This window comes from Tasmannia lanceolata, unplaced genomic scaffold, assembly GCF_043159265.1.
Source record: "Tasmannia lanceolata isolate RefF3 unplaced genomic scaffold, GAP_Taslan_0.1 ptg000019l, whole genome shotgun sequence".
Taxonomy (NCBI): domain Eukaryota; kingdom Viridiplantae; phylum Streptophyta; class Magnoliopsida; order Canellales; family Winteraceae; genus Tasmannia; species Tasmannia lanceolata.
The window spans coordinates 21,035,237-21,057,204 of record NW_027518696.1 but is presented as its reverse complement, the minus strand read 5'-3'; the positions used below and the strand labels follow the sequence as shown (position 1 = coordinate 21,057,204).

Genomic DNA, 21,968 nt, shown 5'->3' with positions numbered 1-21,968 from the left:
CGGACAGAATATGACGCGTCCGCTAGATGACAAAAATCAGTCAGGCCGAAGCCGGACAGAATATGACGCGTCCACTAGACGACAAAAATCAGATTTCCCAGGCCGGACAGACGGCTTAGCCGAACAGATTTTCCGAACAGATTCCCCAAGCCGGATAGATGGCTTGGCCGAACAGATTTTCCGGGCAGGACAGATGGCTTGGCCGAACAGATTTTCCGGGCCGGACAGACGGCTTGGCCGAACAGAATTTCCGGGCCGGACAGAATTTCCGGACTGATTTCGAAGCCGGACAAACAGAATTTTCGGACTGATTTCTAGGCAGGACAGACAGAATTCCCGGACTGATTTCCAGGCCGGACACACAGAATTTCCGGACTTATTTCCAGGCCGGACAGATAGAATTTCCGGACTTATTTCCAAGCCGGGTAGACAGAATTTCAGGACTGATTTTCAGGCCGGACGGACAGAATTTCCGGACTGATTTCCAGGCCGGATGGACAGAATTTCCGGACTAATTTCCAGGCCGGACAGACAGATTTTCCGGACTGATTCCCAGGCCGGACAAACAAATTTTCCGAACTGATTTCCAGGCCGGACAGACAGATTTTCCGGACTGATTCCCAGGCTGGACAGACAGATTTTCCGAACTGATTTCCAGGTCGGACAGACAGATTTTCCGGACTGATTCCCAGGCCGGACAGACAAAATTTCCGGACTGATTCCTTGGCCGGACAGACAGATTTTCCTGACTGATTCCCAGGCCGGACAGACAGATTTTCCGGAGAGACTCCACCCGTTCAGGAATATAACTCACCACACTTCCCCAAGTCACTACAATGACTTGGAGAACTGGGGGCAACTGATGGGGTATAAAAAACAGCAGCCAGTTAGCTGTCGACACGTGGCCCTGGGATGGCCCACCACAAATCCAGCGTCAGCCCAGGGGTAGTCTGGTAATAACCTAAGAGTAGGTGTAAACTTAAACCTATAACAGGTCGACACCTGTCCTGGGGTAGGTAATCCAACCACCCCAGGTTTCTCCCTATAAAAGGCCTTCCAGAGCTCAGATTGAGGGTAATAACTTCTCAACCAACTCTTGAAAACTCGCTCTGCACTCCTGCTCATACTGACTTGAGTGTCGAAGGGCCTGTCCGGAGTAACGACTCTGGGTTGGTCTTCTGACTTCGTTTGCTCTTGTGCAGGACTCAGTTCCCTCACTTCAGTTCCGCAGGACTCAGCTCCTTCATTTCGGCTCCTCCATCTCAGCCCTTACGTCACTGCCGTATCTAATACCAATTTTTGGCCTAACAAATAGAAACCCAATAATTCGTACATTGATTTCCACTTTCAATGAATTGTCTCATTTGAAATTTGATCGTTGTTGGCAATTATTGAGAAAGGTTATTACACCTTTCCATAATTTCCCTTTCATTTGTCACCATTTGCCACCTTATTTCTTTTCCTTTCCCACTCCAGTAACACAATTGAACGGAGCCAAAAGAAAATTGCAGTATGAAGCACAAATAGGTAAGTGAAAGCAACTATCTGAATTGAAAATGATGTATCCAACTCTAAGGGAAGTCTTTTAGCTTATGAGGCTTCTATTTTGAAGTTTTAAGGGGCACGAAATGAAACAGTTAGGCTTGACTTTCACATGTCATTTATAATTTTATTGGTTGTTGCCCGGGTTCCCGAGAGACTTAGATTTAATTATTAATCCAGCTAAGAACACAATCACCATTGGTATCATGAAAATGGAAAACATTTTCAAAAGAGAGCTCAAATCTGAAAATAAAGCCAAAGTTAAAATGGCCAAATTACCCTTTTTAATGGTTAAATTTTCAAATCAATGTCATCGCCTAGTAAATTTCCAAATCATAGTTAAAAGACCCAAATTTCCCTTTTTAATGATTAACTAATTTGAATTTGAATTTCTTGATTTGATTGGGTCTATTGATTGCTAACCCATTTTGATGGGGTGATCCTAGCCGTTGATTCATCAACTTTGCTTATGAAATGTTTGGCAATCATGAAAATATTTTTTAAAAGGTTCCGCATCTCTTTCTAGGTTGAAATTATTTCGGTTAAAACTTTCCAAAAATTTATCCTTGAAGATTTTAGCTGAAATAAATTTTACCCAAGGCCCTATTTGAATTGCAGGAATTATTGGGAAAAGTCTGGAAAGGAAAAACATTTCTAAAGTTTTCTACTTCTTTACACGAAAAAAGGATAACATGAGCCAATCTTGCTCAATTTTTACTTAGAGGGACCTTCAATTTATGATGGTATCCTTCTTAATTAAACATAATCATATCATTTCCCTCTAAATCGTGGAAAGAAAAAATCCCAAAAAAAAATAAAATTCCATCGGAAAATGTATTTCTTGCAATATACCAAAGAAGGCCTTAGGACCTTAATAGAAGGCATATTAATATTGGGGTTGTTCAAAAGGGCTTTAAGAAGGCATTATGGAGTTTGGAAAAGTCCTTTTCCAAGAAAGTAGATTCAGGGGAAATCTTTCTTGATTGCTAAACATTATGGATATTCTTAGGTAGTAACAAAAAATTAATAGATTAATCGGACGGTGGTTGTCCACGGAATCTATATCTTCATTAAATTAATCCGTCAGGATTGATTTGGACGGTGACCGTCGGTGGGATACTATTAAATGTACAATTAAAGGCTTAGTCTGGGCACGTTTATTAAGAAATTCAATCATGGCGTCACCAACTTCTAGAAGAGGAAAAATGCATGTGAAAAGGGCCTAGCGAGGTAGTTGGAGTATTAATTGTGACCCTAAAATTAATATTTCCACCCATACTCAAGGTATTTTAAAATTGTGGGAATGTTATGGTGCATCTTAATTGCTGGCCCACCAAAATAAAAAAAGAAAACTTTTTGAATGGTGGATTACTGCCACGTGTAACGATAGTGTCCATGAATAAAGTTAGGCCATCAAACGTTGCAAGTTGTTGCCTTTGGTTTTGCCATTATAGGATGATTCTAGATCGTTGATCGAGCATGATGAAAAAGGTATCCTTTTAGAGGTGGCAACTATTTGAAGGTTGGGGCTGAACCACATGTAGGGTGTAGGGCTGATCCCACAATTAAGAGAAGTATTGAGTTAATTAATCGTAAGGACATGTAAGCGATGCTTCTGAATGATGAGCTACCCTGTGAGTGGGCAGCACCCCAACTCCAACATAACATATGAGACCACTACTTTGGAAACTGCCCTACAATGTACAAAGAGGCTGAGTTAATGTCGTGAAGTATTTCCCAAGAAAGTCTACTAATACTAGGGCCACTCACTAAGATCAATATCCTTCCATCAACACTCGATCTAACGATTGTATTAATGCATTTTTCTACCTTATACCATTTCACAATCCCGGGGTTAACATTTGTAGTCAATTTACATTCCCTCACACATTTCTATTTGCTTTTGTCATTAACCGGCGGTTAAAGCACCCCAAGTATTAGGGCTGCAACTCGGGTCGGGCGGGTCGGGTTGTGGAGAACCCAACCCTACCCGAGAAATATCTCGGGTCGGGTCGGGTCGGGTCGGGTTTTTTTTCCGGAAAACCCATGACTCCCAAACCCGGCCCTACCCATGATAAATCTCGGGTCGGGTCGGATTTTATCACGTTGACGCAATTGTTTAAGGAAAATTCTTGTTTGGCAAAGCAACTCAACTCATAGAAGCAGAAATTACACTCACATTACACTTGAATCAAACAATGCTGTAATCAAACAATGTTGTAATTACAATCAAACAATGCTGAATCAAACACTTGAATCAACTCAACTCATAGAAGCAGAAATTACACTCACATACAATAACAGTGGGTGCGTGGGTTTTCACTTTTAACTTTTAACTAACAATAGAAAAAAAATGTACATACTATAACTTATGTAACTCGGGTCGGGTCGGGCCCCTTCAAACCCGGCTCGACCCGAGATTCATGCGGGCTTTTGAATGCTCAACTCGGCTCGACCCGAAACCCATAAAACCTGAACCCAACCCAGGCTATTTTCGGGTCGGGTCGATGCGGGTCGGGTAAAACCCGGCTCGAGTTGCAGCCCTACCAAGTATCTTGTTTGGCATTTGCAATTTTACCTTTAATGCAATTTACATTTCCAGTTTGTTGCCGCTAGGGGTGTAGATGGTTGGAAAAATTGCCAATGGGGGACATCAAAATACGAGAATTCAGGGGGCACACCTTTGAAAATTGTTAGGGAGAGACGAAATGGGGGTTATCAAGTCTCCAAAAGGGGGTTATCAACCCTCTAAATGTGGTTATGAAACTCTCAAAAGGGGGTTATCAACCTTCTTTAACAATGTTTCAAAAGTGTTTCCCCTGTGGGCAATTCTCGTATTTTGATGTCCCCCATTGGCAAATTTTCATAAATGGATGTTCAAAAATTCGATTACCGTCCGTATCGAATCCGTTTAAAGCGAATATTATCCGAATCCGTTTCAAGCAGATATTATCCGAATCCGTTTATGAGATATCCGGCTCTTTGCGGATGCAAATCTCATAAACGGTACACCCGATCCGTTTAACATCCGAATCCGAGAAGTACATCTGTTTATCCCGAATATCCGCATCCGTATCAGTATATCCAAATTCATATTCGAATTCGATATCCGATTCGTTTTATTATTTTTAAAATAATTTTTAATATTTATTATTAAAAATATCATCAAAGAAGTGAAATAACAAATAAATCCTCAAATATAATTATATTTACATTTTTTGCCATAAAAAAGGGGTCAATCATGGCCATTGTAGGAAAAGGCAAATTAATAGTGCTGATCTAAACTAAAGAAAAAAGCTTACAATGAAGTAAAAGTTTGTCGATCCTCAGATTCTCCACGCGGATCTCAATCTGATCATCGACATTGAAACTACAACAATACTTTGATGGAAATTACATTATGGGTGGCTACCTAGGTTAAGAATAGAAATTAACGCATTTGATTTTGGACCCAATTTATGATTTTCATAGAAGAAAAGGAAATGATATATTCGCTCCTTTTTTTAAAGTCAGGACAACCCCCTCTAGTGTAAAAGAGTAGTCATGAGTACAGTCGAGACTAGAGGGGGCTGCCCCAAGTAAAAAAAGGGTGAATATATCACTTCCCTAGCAAAAATACTGTATTTTTCTAAAAGTACTATACGGCCTACACCATAAGGTTCGGAGACATCTGATAAAATTGAAAGGATACAAAGAAGATTAGCATGGCAAGGATGACATGCACAAATCGAGAAATGGTCTAAATTAGAATTTTGGTAGTTATTTATCTATAAAGCTCTAGAAGTTTTAGTTGCTTTAAATACTGCGCCAGTAAATTGTGAATGGATCCTTGGTGTTATATGAATGTTCCATAAGAAAGCCTGGCATGCCTGTGAGATTTTATTTTGCAAGTACGTGACGCATGTCATGCCCTCAGTTTGGGGGCATGACAGGAAAAATTGTATCATCAAACCGTCCATTTGATGGACCACAGTGTAAATAAGTTGTGCCCTAAACATTATTTCCAAAGGATGATCATAGCCCTTTGATCTATAAAGGAAATGCATATTATGGAAACCTATATAGATGTGAGGGTTGAAATAATCATATGCACATAATTTTTTGGGCAACACCTATTTATGTTATGGCCCATCAAATGGACGGTTTGGATAATCCTATGGTGCCGTCCTTACAACACATTTAGAGAAATACCGGACTATAAGGGCTTACATGGTTACACCATATAAAATCTCGCAAAACTATCTACATCACACATGAGGGACCAAAACAATTCCATTAAATCAACATATTTGAGTAAAACACAAAAACACATACATGACACAAGGCCCACAACCACGAAAAAGGTGTATTTTTTAGGATTTCTAGAAGATTCCTAAGAAGAAATGATCATAGCCCTTAGAATGAGGGCAACTAAGTAGATGGCCCATTAGATGAGTGCAAAGCATGCTAGGGTTTCTCGAACTTGAAAAGGGCTTTGGTCATGTGAAAAAAGGATTAGCAAAAGAGGAGCTTTACTAGGGTTTCTCAAACCAATGTCTACCACCTTTGCCTTCTACCTCCACCCCAACTACTTTCTAATTTCTACCATCCCCACTACCATCACCCCCAACACCACCAGCACCGCCATCACCATTGGCTCTACTCACCATTGCAAACACTATCTTCGACCTTGATGCAGGAGCATCCCCTAGACACTTCACATCAGCCCTAGATTGCTCACTAGTCTAGGAATAGCCTATTTCCTTCATTTCTAGCATGTAGGGGTAGTTTGGTTATTTTGCACTTTTCTTGTCCTCTTTAGTCATTTTGGCATAAGTAGGGGTGTTTTTGGAATTTTATCATGTATGGGCTGCCTATAGAAGGCCATTTCTTCTCATTTGTAAGGAGGTTTTTTGGCTTGAGTTTGTTATTTGGAGAGAAATTAGAGAGAGATTTTCTCTTCTCTTTTATCCCTTGTTCTTCCTTAGGATTTGGGAAATATTTTTTCCAAATCTTCCATTTTCTTGTTGAATGCAAGAACCTATCCCGACGATTCTTCCTTGATTTTAACCCTTGCGTCCCCTCGCTCGTGGTGAAAATTAAGAATCGAGCGTTTCCTTCGGAAATCCGATTACCTTGCGACGAATCCGAAGACGCTTCCACAGCCTCTGCATAAAAAGTGGTATCAGAGCCGGTTGGCTAGAATTTCTTAATTCTTGCAATCCACGGGCAAAAAAAACATACCGACTGAAATGTACAAATCCGGCTTTCCAAGGGTTTGAAATAGTTGCAAATTGCTTGATTTTTAAGGAGGCCTCGTGAATCCTAGTTTATTTGTGTATGCATATGCAAGAGACAAATCCTGAAGAAAAATGAGAGATCGGACCTAGGGCCGCAAGAAATAACAAGAATTGCAGCCGATTAGATCCATCCTGTAGTTATTTGGTTTTGCAAAGCTGTATGAGAGAACGATATTTTCATGAACAGTGGTGCTGGAATTTCCCTGATTACCTCATTCTTGTAGGTAAATCGACTACTCTTCATTTACTCTCGATTTGTACGAGTAATTCCTTGCAAACTGAGTGAATTCAACAAAGAGGGCTGCCAAGATCTCTGCTTGTGAAAGCACTTTGATCTGTGAGCAAACTCCAGGCCTAAGAACTAAAGCAAGACTTATGATCTGATGGTTCTACCCCATTATTTATGTTTGCATGTCAATGTATTGGAGAATTCTTGTAGAAATCATCCATCCTAAAGTAGAAGAATAGCCGATCAAGTTCAGTTTGATTGAGAACGTGGACCCAAAGGCAGCAGGGTTGTTCGTGTGATTAAGTCTCAGAATTTTGTAGTAGCCATTAAACCTATTAAATTGTGGAATTGTTTGCACAACCTCCTTACTCCTCTATTATCTAATGGTTGTTGTCACGGTTCTGATCCTTGCATGTATTCACCAAGTGACACTTTCACTACGCTTCCTTCTGTTTGTAAAAATGACTAACCCACGAGCTTGTATCCTATTGGGCTTAATGTGTTAGCCAAGTGGTCAACGTGAAAGAGGAGAGGCAGTAGTTACAAATTTTGCATGCTTAGTGTTTGACTAAATTTGTGTGAAAGGACAACATCCGGTCTGATTCCTATCCCAAAGTCTCGATCGTGAGTTTAGAAATTGATTAACCACTCCAACGAACAGAAAGGTTACTTGGATCATTATTCAATGGCACCTTTGAGTATCATTCTGAAATGGAATGTTGTAGCTCCATAATTCCCTATTCATGAAGTTGCTTTTGAACTAAAAGGTAGCCTTGGTCTGATTTTCACATGGAAAGGGTGAGAAGCTCTTCTATAGATTTACCTTACTAATGCATTTAATATAATATGCTTGTAGTCTTTCATGCCAAGATTTCCAAGATCTTCAAGTGGTTGCTATTTGTGATCTAGCTCAGACATATAAAGACATACTTACCTCAATTACCCATTGCCCCAATCTGACCTTGTGGATGTGCATGCTGTCTGTTATCTTGGGATTTTATCCCTTGAGGTTCCTCACACAAGGCATTGATAATTGTTCAATGATTGGAGGGTATACTCAGAATATATTTGAGAGGAAGCTGGGTTTACCCAACACAGTGATTTGAGTAGTCTATTTTGTTGTGGAACTAGTAATTGCAGCTCCAGTCATACTGATAGAAACCTCCAAGCTTATTTTAGCTTTGTTCTCAATGGAATTAGATTTGCGGTAACAAATTACTGTTTTAACAAGCGCTGCATCAGGGTTTTTGCATGTAGGATAGTTCTCTGCATTTTAACAGTTTAATATTGCTTTAGACCTCTTACTGGTTTAACTATGCAATTGTATTGAAGAGGCAGCGCTTGTCCCATACTACAGACTTGCTTATGCTGAAATTGAAGAAAACCATCATCAACAGTAGAGCTTAATCGCTTCATCACCATCAGAGGAACTAGTCACAGAATCTGTTGTCTAGTAACTGCTCTTTCACTCAAATTTGGGTGGAACTCCCTTGCATGAAAATTGTGTTTTGTATTCAATCTACTGGCTGTTTGAAAGCTTACTCTCTTTTGTCAGATTTGGGAACTTCAATATGGCTTCATGAAGGTTAAACTACAACTAGTAACTTGCACAGTTTATGGAAGGGCAGAGAAAGATACAAGATGAATTGTTAGTTGCATTCCAATGAATGAATAAGAAATTCAAAGATATGCTAGAGTTGCAAGAAGGTGAGAGGCACAAGTATAAGCGACACAGGTTTAAGCAAGTTACATATGTACGTCGTGAGTATGAGTACTCTAGGCCTATTCCGCCACCTCCACGGCCAGCTAGGCTATTTTCTAGCCCTTCTACCATTACTATCCCGCCTATTAGTTGCTACGAGATTGGTGATTTAGGCCATTTCATGGAAGACTGCCCTAAGCAAACTCAGCCGTTGTAAGTACCAGAAGATAAAGATCAGATTGATGATGACCGACAATCAGAGTGTGAGGATGCAGTAGAGGAGATTGTTATTCTCGAGCCGGACACAGATGGTGATGGGTGTATTGTTTGTGATAATATGGCCGATATTGGGAGCAACTCAGAGCCTATTACAGAGATCACAAGTATAGAGCCAGATGTAGACACCCCATTTTGACCCCCCCTCCCCCAAAAAAAAATCCCAAAATTGATTAAGAACCTCGAAATCGAATAAAATTCCTGAATTTCGAGTCCTGAAATCAATATTTGAACCCTGGAATCGTGAGCCTCGATCCCCATACCCATGTTGCTGAAGTTTCCAAAAGATCACAAAATATCCCTGAGTTTTTAGCATTAGCCCTCCTCCATTTGTACCGTTAAACTCTAAATGACATTTTCACCAACCCATCTTGTCTTTCAAAGGTCATTACATTTCCTAAGAAGCTCTCACAAGCCTTTTAGAACCAAATAGGCAAGATCAGTTGGCGCGCTTATCTAAGCATGGCTGTGACAACATCATATCAAAAAGAAATCATTTATCCCACCCCTACTCTTACCTGGGACACCCTCTATACAGTAAGCAAGAATGGAAAATTGCACCAGAGGGGGCTGTCCATGGAAAGTAGAGCGTGCGAATATATCATTACCCTTTTCTACTTGGGCCACCCCTTTGTAGAATAAGAGAAAAAATAAATACACAAGGGAGAGGGGGGCTGTCCAGGTAATGAATAGGGGGGTGTGAATTTCTTTTTCCCCTTTTAAATACCCAGCGAGTTAGGGTTTGGGGAGAGGCTCGTTTTCACAGCCGCAAGGGATTGCAGAGAAGAGAGAACCGCTGGCCTTCTCCCTCATTCCATGTGACCATCTCCACCCTCATCTTCCTCTCCACTTTACCATCACCAGCAACCCCTGTTTCGGTAGGCCATCTCTGCCATTCCTTCTCCACCAAACCCCCTTTTTCTAACACCCACCTTCATCATCTTCTCCGGCCGTCCTTGCCGGAATCCAGCAAACCCACCTCCATTACCATCCAAACCTAGCCACCACCTCCGGTCGCTCCTCCTCCGGCCAGCCACCTCTAACCCATTTTCACTCCCAACCACCATCAAACCCCTTTTGAGATCCACCACCATTAAAACCCACCTCTACCCAGATCCGAATCCCTTTTCCACTAAAACCCCCTTCCATTTCCGCCCAATCCGCCACCTCCATCTCCACCTCGCCGCCAGCCAACACCACCACCCCTTTCTCAAACCCCACCATCAGCACCCTTCAAATCAACCACCACATGAACCCAACATCCTTTCCACCCAAACCCATGTCATTTCCACCTATTTCTTCGTCCAAAACCACCTCTACTTCCCATCAGCCACCTCCACCACCGACTATTTCTTCACCCCAAAACCCATTTCCACCACCACCAACCATTTTCGCCACCTTCACAGCCATTTTCTCCGGGCATCTCACCCAAATCCGGCCGACTACCATCTCAGCCTCAATCTCCATCTTCTTCTACCCATTTCTTCACCTTTCATTTCTCCCCTCATCACTACCAAAACCCACCTCATTTTCTACATTTTTTTCCGAGAAACCCCATCTCCGATCCGTAAGACCCTAAATCCAAAACCCAATCGGTTAGGGTTTTTGAGAAGGAGAACCTCATTTTTCGCTCCTAACAGAGAGAGGGAGAAAACAGAGAAAGCAAAGAAAGAAAAAGAGGGAATCGGCCATTGTTGGAGCTCTAACTTCGGCCTCCCAAGATCCAAATCCGGCCATCCTTCCCTCTGCAGATCTGAGCCCAATATTTCCACAATCGTTTCTACAACCCACCTTCATACTCATTTCATTTCCACCGTCTCCTTCCACCCCAACTCTTTTTCCCCAGCAAGATCCATTGATTCCGTCCATTTCGCCCGAATCCGATCGCTGGAATTTCATTTCTACTGTGTTTTGCGATGTTAGAAGGGGGAAAAGAACAACTACTTCATTGGCCTGCTCAATTACTGTAAGGAGAAGATCTTAAAGAGGTAAAAATGCCTCTTAGTTTTTTTTATTATTCCAGCCCTTCATTGGTTAGTCATAACTCCTTCAATTCCTCTTGTTTGGCATCCTTTGGCTCTGATATATATAAGTGTGTGTGATTGCTAGTATAATTTCTCTTGCTAGAAAATTAGGTTCAATTGCCATTGTCTATAATATTTTCTAGAAAATATTTTCATGAGAAGCCAGTGGTCTGTAATTGGTGGAATTAGCGTGATTAATCATCTTGATATTTTTAGGGAAATGGTGATTTAAATTACTTGAGATACGATTGAGATGGCTGGGCTATTTGGTTTCTTTTATTTGCTTTGAAAGAGGGCTTGTTACTTGAATACATGGTTTATTAGGAGTTTTGCTGGAAATTCATTTCATCTCAGAATCTCATGGTCGAATGACAGGGAACATCTACACCCCTTGGTATTGCTTAAATTCATGTGGATATTTGCCTTGTTTCTGATTATGGCACTGAGTCATAGGTTTGTTATTAATTTGATTTCTAAATGCAATATGATGTTTAATTTCCCGTGATGAATGGATTGTGGAGACATGTATGCTTAATTGATGTAGGAAATCAGATGATCACTTTACTCCGTGTCGAGGGTACAAGTATCATCTGATTTCACAGAAGACCCCATGCTGTGAGTGTTACTAGATGGATAACCGATTTGCTTGTTCTCTTGGATTCTGGAGCATCTGCAGATTTCTTAAATTTGGCACTCCCCAGTACATGTTGGCAGTTTCTTTGTTGAGTTACATTCTTGTTCTCTTATTTCTTTATTGGAGGGTAATGTATGCTGAATGGATAATAGTGATTAAATGATTTCTTTGCCTCATGTTGTGGGTGCAAGGGCATAAATTGCCTGATGTTATGTCTTGCTTCTGAAATATCTTTGGTTTTATCAAGCTGATATCTTGGCACCCTGTGGATTGTTCCTCTCCTCTATCTTCATGAAATCATATATGTCTTGTGGGGCAGTAGTGCAAGTTATCCTAGAATGGCGTATTGCTCTTTTACAGATTTTCGTCGGATGCTTTTAGGATTTTCATTAGAATTCGAGGCTGTCATGGTGTTTGATATTCGCATCAAGTTTTGAGCCTTTCTCTTGTTGTTAAAATCTTCATTGAAGTATGAGGTGGCCTTCAGTAGCTTTCCGTAGGGTTCGGGCGATGACGGAATGTTTCTTGAGCCACCCCTTTGCCCTTCGTGTCCATTTTCCTATCTCATCATTTTCTTCAGGGCTTAGAGGTTTCTCCTTCTTCGAGATCATTACTTTTTATAGGTTTTAGGAGTTCCTTCACTTTCGAGATCATTCTTTGCGCGTTCCTTGGGATCCTTTTCGACTTTCGGGATTCTCTCGATTTTGGGAACACTTTGTCGGGCTTAGGCGACGATGGAACGTTTCTTGAGCCAATCTCTTCCCTTCCTGCCTTAGAGTTTTCGCAGGTTAAGGGATTCTCTCCTCTTAGAGGTTTAGCCAGTTAGGACCGTTCCTAAGTGACTGATCGTTTAGTAGATCTTCTTGTAGAGTTTTTTATCTGTCCCCTTTTGTTTAGAAGTTTACCCTTTGGTTTAGAGGTTTTTCATCTCTTGTTTATTTAGGGTTTTCCCTCGCAGGTTAGAACTCGTCTCTTTCGGAGACTGGCTAAGCCTCGTCAGCTTTTGGTCATCTCCTTGAGATTGTTTTTCTCGTATCGGAATTTTAGTTCCCTCGTTTGTCTTATTTCCCCCAAGGCTTTAGGGATCCCGTTTCCCTCTTTAATACCCTACCGTGATATGGTGGGTATAGAGGCTCTTCTATCGGATCCCCTTTAGCCAAAAGGGTGTTAACACACTTTTAAACACCAAAAATATAAAAAACACATCAAAAGCATTTGAAAATATCAAAAACCTTTAAAAAATCTAAAGTGTTGAGTTTTATAGCGTATTAGGAGAGTTCGTTTTTGAACTACGTTGGCTTGATCATTTTCCACGAGGTACGTAGTGCAGCTTGGGATCTTTATCCCAAGTCCAGCCAAACTTTTTTTTATAAATAATATTTTAAACCTCCTTCAAAAACCTTAAAACCTTATTTTCAAAAAGATCTTCCTCTAGAGTTAGGAGTTTGTCCTAGATAGAGAGTCTTAGAGTTAGGAGTTAGTCTTTGATGTGTTGTGTGGTTTGTTTGTGTTTGTGTTAGAGTTAGGGGTTTGTTACGCCTCCGTCCGGTCAGTTGGCGATTCACATCGCCGACTGATGACTAGGTTTAGGATGCGCTATTGATCCCATTGTTTTCCTTAGGATACACAGCCTAATTACACATAGGTTGTAGGAACCACCTGCATTAGCTTAGGGCTAACCTGCATTTAGTTAGGGCATATAGGGTGTCCTAAAATCTACAATCCATTGGAATTTAAATAATCGCACAAGAAGCTTTAAGAATTAGTTCGGTCTTTTGGATTTAGTCTAAGATAGAGGCTAGGTGTTTTAGGCATCATAGTTTAGAATAAGTGCGAAGAACTACGTTGCCTTGATTCTCGTGGAGGCGGGGATACGTAGGCTTCTTTGAATGAATATCAGATCATCTAAAGACTCGGGCTGAAGCATTAGAGTCTTAGGTTTTGTTGATGGCACTTTAGGGCTTATGTTTGATTTTGTTGATGATTTTCGTGTAGGATCATGACAGCGTGTGTGCATTTCCTTGCTTACTTACATACTTAGCTGTAACATTTACCTGTTTATGTGTTTTACCTAGTTGCTTAGCTATAGTTCTTACCTGCTTAGCTGTAGTTCTCTATCGTTATTAGGTTATTGATTATTATCTTTTTACTATCATCTACTGACGTTTGCTCATTGCGCGGTTTATCTTCTTAGCTGTAACACTTTACGGTATTACTGCATTTTCTATCTGTCATTTACTGCTTTCTAGATGGGATGTGTTAGGATTTTATATTAGGCGCTATGTATTCGTCCCATTGTAGATAGGTGCTATGTGCACGCCATAGGTTTTTATTACTGCATTTTCTATCTGTCATTTACTGCTTTCTAGATGGGATGTGTTAGGATTTTATATTAGGCGCTATGTATTCGCTCCATTGTAGATAGGCGCTATGTGCACGCCATAGGTTTTTATTACTGCAATTGCTATCTGTCATTTACTGCTTTCTAGATGGGATGTGTTAGGATTTTATATTAGGCGCTATGTATTCGCCCCATTATAGATAGGCGCTATGTGAACGCCATAGGTTTTTGTTACTGCAATTGCTATCTGTCATTTACTGCTTTCTAGATGAGATATGTTAGGATTTTATATTAGGCGATATGTATTCGCCCCATTGTAGATAGGCGCTATGTGCACACCATAGGTTTTTATTACTACAATTGCTATTTGTCATTTACTGCTTTCTAGATGAGATGTGTTAGGTTTTTTATATTAGGCGCTATGTATTCGCCCCATTGTAGATAGGCGTTATGTGCACGCCATAGGTTTTTATTATTGCAATTGCTATCTGTCATTTACTGCTTTCTAGATGAGATGTGTTAGGATTTTATATTAGGCGCTATGTATTCGCCCCATTGTAGATAGGCGCTATGTGCACGCCGTATGTTTTTTTATATTTTATTATTCTGTTATTTGCCTGTCATTTTGTTTATTCCTTATTTCATTTACTATTCATGATTAACTGTTAATTTTAGATTTCCTTTCCTGTACAGACTTATACCTTCAGCTGTAGCATGCATGTGTTTGCCCATCAGAACTTAGACACCTATTAGGCATAACACTCATAACCTAGTTGTCATTAGGTGACACATCTTTTATTTTATTTTGTGTGTGCTTATTATTTTATCTCCTGGTCATGCATGATTAGGTAGACGTCTTTTCGGGGATATTTTGTTCCCATTTCACATGATTTTGCCCAAAAATTCTTCGAAGTTAATAAATAAATGGCATAAGAGACCAAGTGTTCGCACTCGGGCGAATTGGGGGTGCTCTTCGGACCTTCTCCATTCGTCATCAGGCACGGACCTTTTGTATCTTTGGTTATCCATTGCAAACAGAGCATTTGTTTTGGTTCCCATGGCGTATCCATGGATGACGACTCTGAGTTATTTTTAGATATATCTTGGTTTCGAGTCCTGGCTCTGGATCAGGATGTATCTCTTTCTTTTATATCGCCACTCATGCTATGCTGTGAGGGTGGCAACAGTTTCGAGAGTTCCTTGGTAGAGCTCTCATTCACGTTGTGGAGATCTTTGAGAATTGCAGGGGGACCTCGCGTCCCTCGCCGCACTCGTCCTCAGATCGGGGTCCACACCAGAAGCATAGTGATTGTCGATGTAGATGAGACATATGGGGATATAGATTTTGCATGTGACTCTGTAGTCACAGAAGAGACATTAGTAGACATTGTTCATATTGAGATGGTATTGCCTGTAAATGAGATCTTTGATGTGCAAATTGCTAGTTGCAATGGTGGGCCGCTATACTTCTCTCATTTTCAGCACATAATCGGATTGGGCTAGATTTCTATTGCTCCATTTTGCTGCATTTTTTGAGATGCACTGTGTTGCTGATTTTTATCGTGGGTGACAATGATGGATTTCTACTCTTACTTCGAGAGTGGGTCATTTACATATTTGACCCAGGCGGACTACTACGACGATGAGGCTGATGGGGAACTCGAGGACAAGTTCTTTCAAGAAGGGGAGAATGATGCAGGAGCATCCCCTAGACACTTCACATCAGCCCTAGATTGCTCACTAGGCTAGGAATAGCCTATTTCCTTCATTTCTAGCATGTAGGAGTAGTTTGGTTATTTTGCACTTTTCTTATATTCTTTAGTCATTTTGGCATAAGTAGGGGTGTTTTGGAATTTTACCATGTATGGGCTGCCTATATAAGGCCATTTCTTCTCATTTGTAAGGAGGTTTTTTGGCTTGAGTTTGTTATTTGGAGAGAAATTAGAGAGATATTTTCTCTTCTCTTTTATGCCTTGTTCTTCATTAGGATTTGGGAAATTGTCGATTAGTGTACTAATCTTTTTTTCTAAATATTCACTTTTCTTGTTGAATGCAAGAACCCTATCCCAACGATTCTTCCTTGATTTTAACCCTTGCGTCCCCTCGCTCGTGGTGAAAATTAAGAATCGAGCATTTCCTTCGGAAATCCGATTACCTTGCGACGAATCCGAAGACGCTTCTGCAGCCACTGCATTAGACCTACTCTAACCTCCACCATTTAGCCACTGCCCAACCCGAACCACAGCCGCAAGCCATCTCTTCTTCATCTTCATTACCACATCTCTCTCGAATTCTGAGATTTAGAAGCACATGAATGGGGTCTTTCATTTTTGGGTTTTAGGGTGTAGTTAAGAACTCATCTTAAGATGTGATTCAAAGGAGGAAAAAAAAGAAAAAAGAAAAGAAAAGGGGTCTTGGTTTCTAGGGTTTGGACTTTGGAAGAAGAAGAAGGAGAGAGGGGTGCAAAAGAAAAGGGCAAAGGAGGGAGAATCTGATCCTCATCTCTCATAGTTCAAGAAGAAGAAGAGACGAGATAGGTCTATTTTCTTAGGTGGATTCTATTCCCATAGAATTTATAGCTTGAAGATTGCCTTTGATTCGGACACTACACACACAATCCACAAGGAGTTAGTTTCAAATTATTCTAAGCTTTGCTTTCATCAGTTACTCAGGTAAATCTCTGGCTCTCTTAAACTTCAGATATAGGCACCCTTAAGTTTAAATAATTACATCAAATCTGCATGTTTTCTGTCATTTTTTAAATACCTATAACGGTCTTTGATGGGTTTAGTTTTTCTATCCTATAATAAAAGGCAAAGCAAATCTGATGTAATTATCAAAGCAAAAAAGGTGCTAATATCTAAAGCCTTTTCCAATCTAACCAGTGCATTGAATTAGGTTTTCTTTCCCATTTTGAGTAGTTTCTTGAAGGAATTAAAATGGTTTTAGTAATGCGTTAGAGGAAGGAATGATAAAAGTGTTGTGCGATTGTTAAAACAGAGTAGTGTTGATGGTTGATATTTGCACTACTATGTTTTGTTAATTGTACCCACTTAGCCTACCTCATTTTTACATTGATTAGTTGATTCTAAGAAGAGAGGACAAAAGGGTTGTACTTACCAAGACATGGCAGTACCCATACTAAGGGGTTTCTGTGAATCATTTTAAATGTATGAACCTCTAGAATTGTTTTGAACCAAGGAGTTTCTAAGAATTATTTTAAATAGTTGCATTTTTTATTCTTTATTTAGCCCTTGATTTGTTAGGTTACAACCAACAACAATGTTTGAACTTCAGAATTTGGCTAATCCTATGTCTAGTAGTGTTGATGCTATGATACCTAGTTCAGTGGGTACCAATACCATACCTTTTAATCATGGTACATGGTACAACTTCCGATGCCCCTAGTGGGAGTGTTCCTCCACCTGCCATTGATGATTTCGATCCCAATCCTGAAAATGAACCAAAGCGTTGAAAGATTAAATCAGTTGTACAGACAGAAATGATTAGGCATGTAAAGGGTGATGGAGTTATTGTTGCCACTTGCACACATTATAAGAAAAATTTGATGGGTTAAGTATAAAAGGAATAACTCATTTGAAGAATCATCTCGATGTGTGTCCTAAAAGGAAGCGAACGAATGACCTTACCCAATATTATCTTAGAAAGACTAGTAAGAGTGATGACCCACCTCCCAAATTAGCAATACATAAATTTGACCTAACAGTTGAGAGGGCTTTATATGCTAAGATGATTGCAAAACATGAATTTTCTTTAATTTTGTTCAAGAAACACGGTTAAAACTGATTTGGTGGGTGTTTATAATGATGAGAAGGCAAGGATTTATAAAGAAATTGAAGAAATATCCTCCAGAGTTAGTCTCACTACTGATGGATGGACAGCTGAACATCAAAATCATGGGTATTTTTGTGTCACTTGTCACTATATTGATGAAGAATGAAAGTTGCACAAAAAATTAATTTCTTTTCATGTTGTTGAATATCCGCATCGTGGTGAGTGATTGTGTGATTGGTTGAAGAATCAAATTTTGGAATGGAACATGGATAAGAAGTTATTTAGCATTGTAGTGGATAATGCTAGAGTGAATACAGGGGTGTTGGATGGTATTAGATCATGGTTGGTAAGGGGTTTCTTGCCCACAATGGTGACATGTTCTATATTCGATGTTCGGCCAATATCGTAAATTTAATTGTGAAGAAGGGGATGTAGATCATTCATGGGTTAATTGACTGAATTCGAAAATATATCAAGTATATAAATCATTCTCCGTACAGAGATAAAATATTTTCTCTTGCATTGAGTCAAACTCAGTTAACTACAAAAAACGTGTGGGTTTGGATGTTGAGACAATATGGAGCTCTACATATGAGATGCTACGAGATGTTTTGGAGCTCGAAGAGACATTTGAACTTCTGGCTGACTTAGATAATGAGTATAAGCTCCTACCTACTGAGGATGAATGAGGAATGGGAAAGAAAATCTGTGAATGTTTGAAACTCTTTTATGAAGTAAATAAAAGACTTTGTGGTACTAAGTATCCAACTACCAACTTTTACTTCATTGAGGTGTCCAAAATTCGTTTGATATTGAAGGAGTGGCAATCGAGTGATGTTGACTACATTCACAGGATGACATTTTTTACGCAAGATAAGTTTGATAAATATTGGGAGGAATGTAGTTTGGTGCTAACAATTGTAATTATTCTTGATCCTCGATATAAGATGCATATTGTTGAATATTTTTATAAGAAAATCTATAGTAGTTACCTTAAAGTATACAAAATAGAGTCCATAATTTCCTTCTTAAACTTTATTCAGAATATTAGGACTCTTCACTTGAAGCTTCTTTTGGTTGTGGGGTTGGAGATCAAGTTGAACGTTCATCTGGTTTAGATTCTTAAGTTGAAGCTTCTACTCATCCAAGCTTGGATTTTGGAGATTTCAAGAGGTTTGTTAGATAGCGTTATACTTTGTCATCCTTTGCTAAAAAAACAGAATTGGATAGGATACACGTGCCTCATTAAATTCTGAAACAGTGAAAATTTTACTTTGTACGAAAGGTTGGTTGCCACTACTAGACGGGAAGTAAATAAAGTACTAATTATTTTTTTGTTTTTATTTTATAAGATAATTTTAACAGTGTGTAATTTTTTTTTCTATTTTATAATCCAATTTCGGGCTCTATATCTTGATTGATGCTTTGATCCATGCTTTTTTTATTTTATCATTGAATTGTATATGTTGTCTACATCTCCAAAATTTTTGGGGTTGATGGTATTTACGCCTCTAAAAATACACCACTTTCTTGCCTTTAAACGTCTATCATTGAGTAGGAGTAGGAGTTTTACAAGCTTATAAAATTAAGTTATTGGAATAAAGAGATGGGTGTATCCATCAAAGTAGGGATGTTTGGACCCCGATCCTGAGGAGACGGCGAGGGGGGAGTCCCCTGTCGGTCATTTGGATCTCCACATGTGAAGGAGAGCTCTACCAAGGAACTCTCAAAACGGTGCCACCCTTATAGCATAACACGGGTGACGGTATAAATGACATACCTCTTGATCCGGAGCCAGGGCTCGAAACCAAGACGTACCTACAAAATAACTCAGAGTCATCATCCAGGAAAGTCAGTCCTGGAACCCATAAAACAAATCCTCTGTGCAATGGATAACTAGAAATATATATGGGTCCGTGCCCGATTACGAATGAGGAAGGTCCGAAGAGCACCCCATCCGGCCAAGTGCAAGCACTCGGTCTCTTATGCCATTTATTTATTAACTTTGAAGAATTTTGGGCGAAAATCATGTGAAATGGTAACAAATATCCCCGAGAAGATGCCTACCTAAACATGCAAGACCTCGGGGATGGGCAAAAGAAAATAAACATCCAAGTCCTCAGAGAATTGATATCAGTGTCACCAGATATAAGAGAAAACACTAGAATTCTCCATCTCTAAAAGAGGCGGGGAAAGCTAGGGCTAATATAATATCAGATAACCCTCCTACCTTTCTCCATACATCACATCTATCAACCATACCTAAAAAGAACTAGTACCAGTATCATCTATTATTAAAACGAATAATAGAATCCGCTGTCTCTCAAAGAGGCAGAGAAGACTAAGGCTAATCCGATAACAGATAATCATGTTACCTATCTCTAAGCATCCATCTAATCCTAACCAACACATCTAGTAAAGCAATAAACAAGCACATGCATATATATATATATATATATATATATATATATATATATATAAACTAAACACAATGTACCTGCGCAAGGAACAAAAGTCAGTAAATGATAGCAAAATGATAATAAATAATAATAAAGACTACAGCTAAGCATATGAGCAGAAAATAGTATACGAGTAAGCAATAAAGGGTTACATCTAAACATGTGATAGCTACAGTTAAGCATGTAAGTAAATAAATGAAGAGATGACTACAATTTGAAATAAAAACACAAAATTGTAGCCATAAGCTAGAAATAATGATAACAATAAGCACAAACCCTAAAACACTAATAACAAGCCCTGAAACTCTAAACTTTTTTGCCCGATTCTTTGGATGGTCTGATGTTCATCCAAAGCCGCCTACGTATCCCCGCCTCCACGAGAATCAAGGCAACGTAGTTCTTCGCGCCTATTCTAAACTATGATGCCTAAAACATCTAGACCACTAAACTAGACTCGACCTAAAAGACCAAACTGGTTTTTAAAGCTTTTTGAACGTTTATTTAAATTCAATTGGATTGTAGATTTTAAGACACCCTATATGCCCTAAAGAAATGCAAGTTAACCCTAAACTAATGCAGGTGGTTCATATATCCTGTGTGTAACTAGGTTGCGTGTCTTAAGAAAAACAATGGTCTATCTAACGCATCTTATTCTAGTCATCAGTCGGCGATGTGGATCGCCAACTGACCGGACGAAGGCGTTCCTAGCTAGGACAAACTCCTAACTCTAACACAAATACACAATAACCAAAACACTCTATGTAGGACAAACTCCTAACTTTAGAGGAAAATCTTTTCAAAAAATATTTTGTATGAAAGATTTTTGTATTTTTAAAAGGGTTAAACAGTTTATTTATAAAATTTGACTGGACTTGGGACAAGAATCCCAAGCTGCTTACTTACCTCGTAGAAGACGATCAAGTCAACGTATTTCGGAAACAAACTTTCCTAACTACACTCAGAAAACTTTTTGAATTTTCAAATGCTTTTGAATTTTTTAAAGTTTTCAAATGTTTTTTTTCTTTTAAACATGTTTCAATATTTTTGGTGTTTTAAATGTTTTAAAATATTTTTGAGTTTCAAATTTCTGATTTTTTTTAGATTTTTAAAATGTTTGAATTTCAACTTTTAATGTTTTTTTTTAGTTTTCAAAATGTTTTCAAATGTTTTCGTTCTTTTAGAAAAAAATTTCAATGTTTTTAAATTTCAAATTTTTGATGTTTTTGGATTTTAAAGTTTTCAAGTGTTTTTAGATTTTTTAAATGTTTTAACCCTTAAAAAGGGAACATGCCAAACAACACACTAGGGCTATAGGAGAAACCCTGAAATCAAATAAACTCAGTAAAAGTGAAGTGATCACAAAATGAGTAAACTAGTGTCCCAAGGTAAAAATGAAAAGAACCCAAGTAAGCAAAGCTATAATATGACTGAGATAGTCTCCAACAAAGGGGAGTGACTACAACACTAAGGATAAACTCCTAAACAAGTAACTCTAAAAGAGGGGGTGCAAATAGGTCCAAAGATGTCTAACAACTCTAAGAGGGGGTGCTAATAAGTCAAAGACTCTCTAATAATGCTGCCACAAATGAGAGAAAATAAATCAAAGACTCTAATAATGCTACCACAAATGAGAGAAAATAAATCAAAGACTCTAATAATGCTGCCAAAAATGGGTGCTAGTGAGACT

The 21,968-nt window shown here is 39.2% G+C and overlaps 1 non-coding gene across 1 annotated transcript; it reads left to right on the top strand.

Annotated features, from left to right (window-relative positions):
• Window positions 1-5,186: 5,186 nt before the first annotated feature.
• LOC143853649 (U6 spliceosomal RNA) lies at window positions 5,187-5,291 on the top strand. Its single transcript, XR_013237259.1, has one exon. It is a non-coding gene; the product is annotated as a U6 spliceosomal RNA (small nuclear RNA).
• The last annotated feature ends 16,677 nt before the right edge of the window (window positions 5,292-21,968 follow it).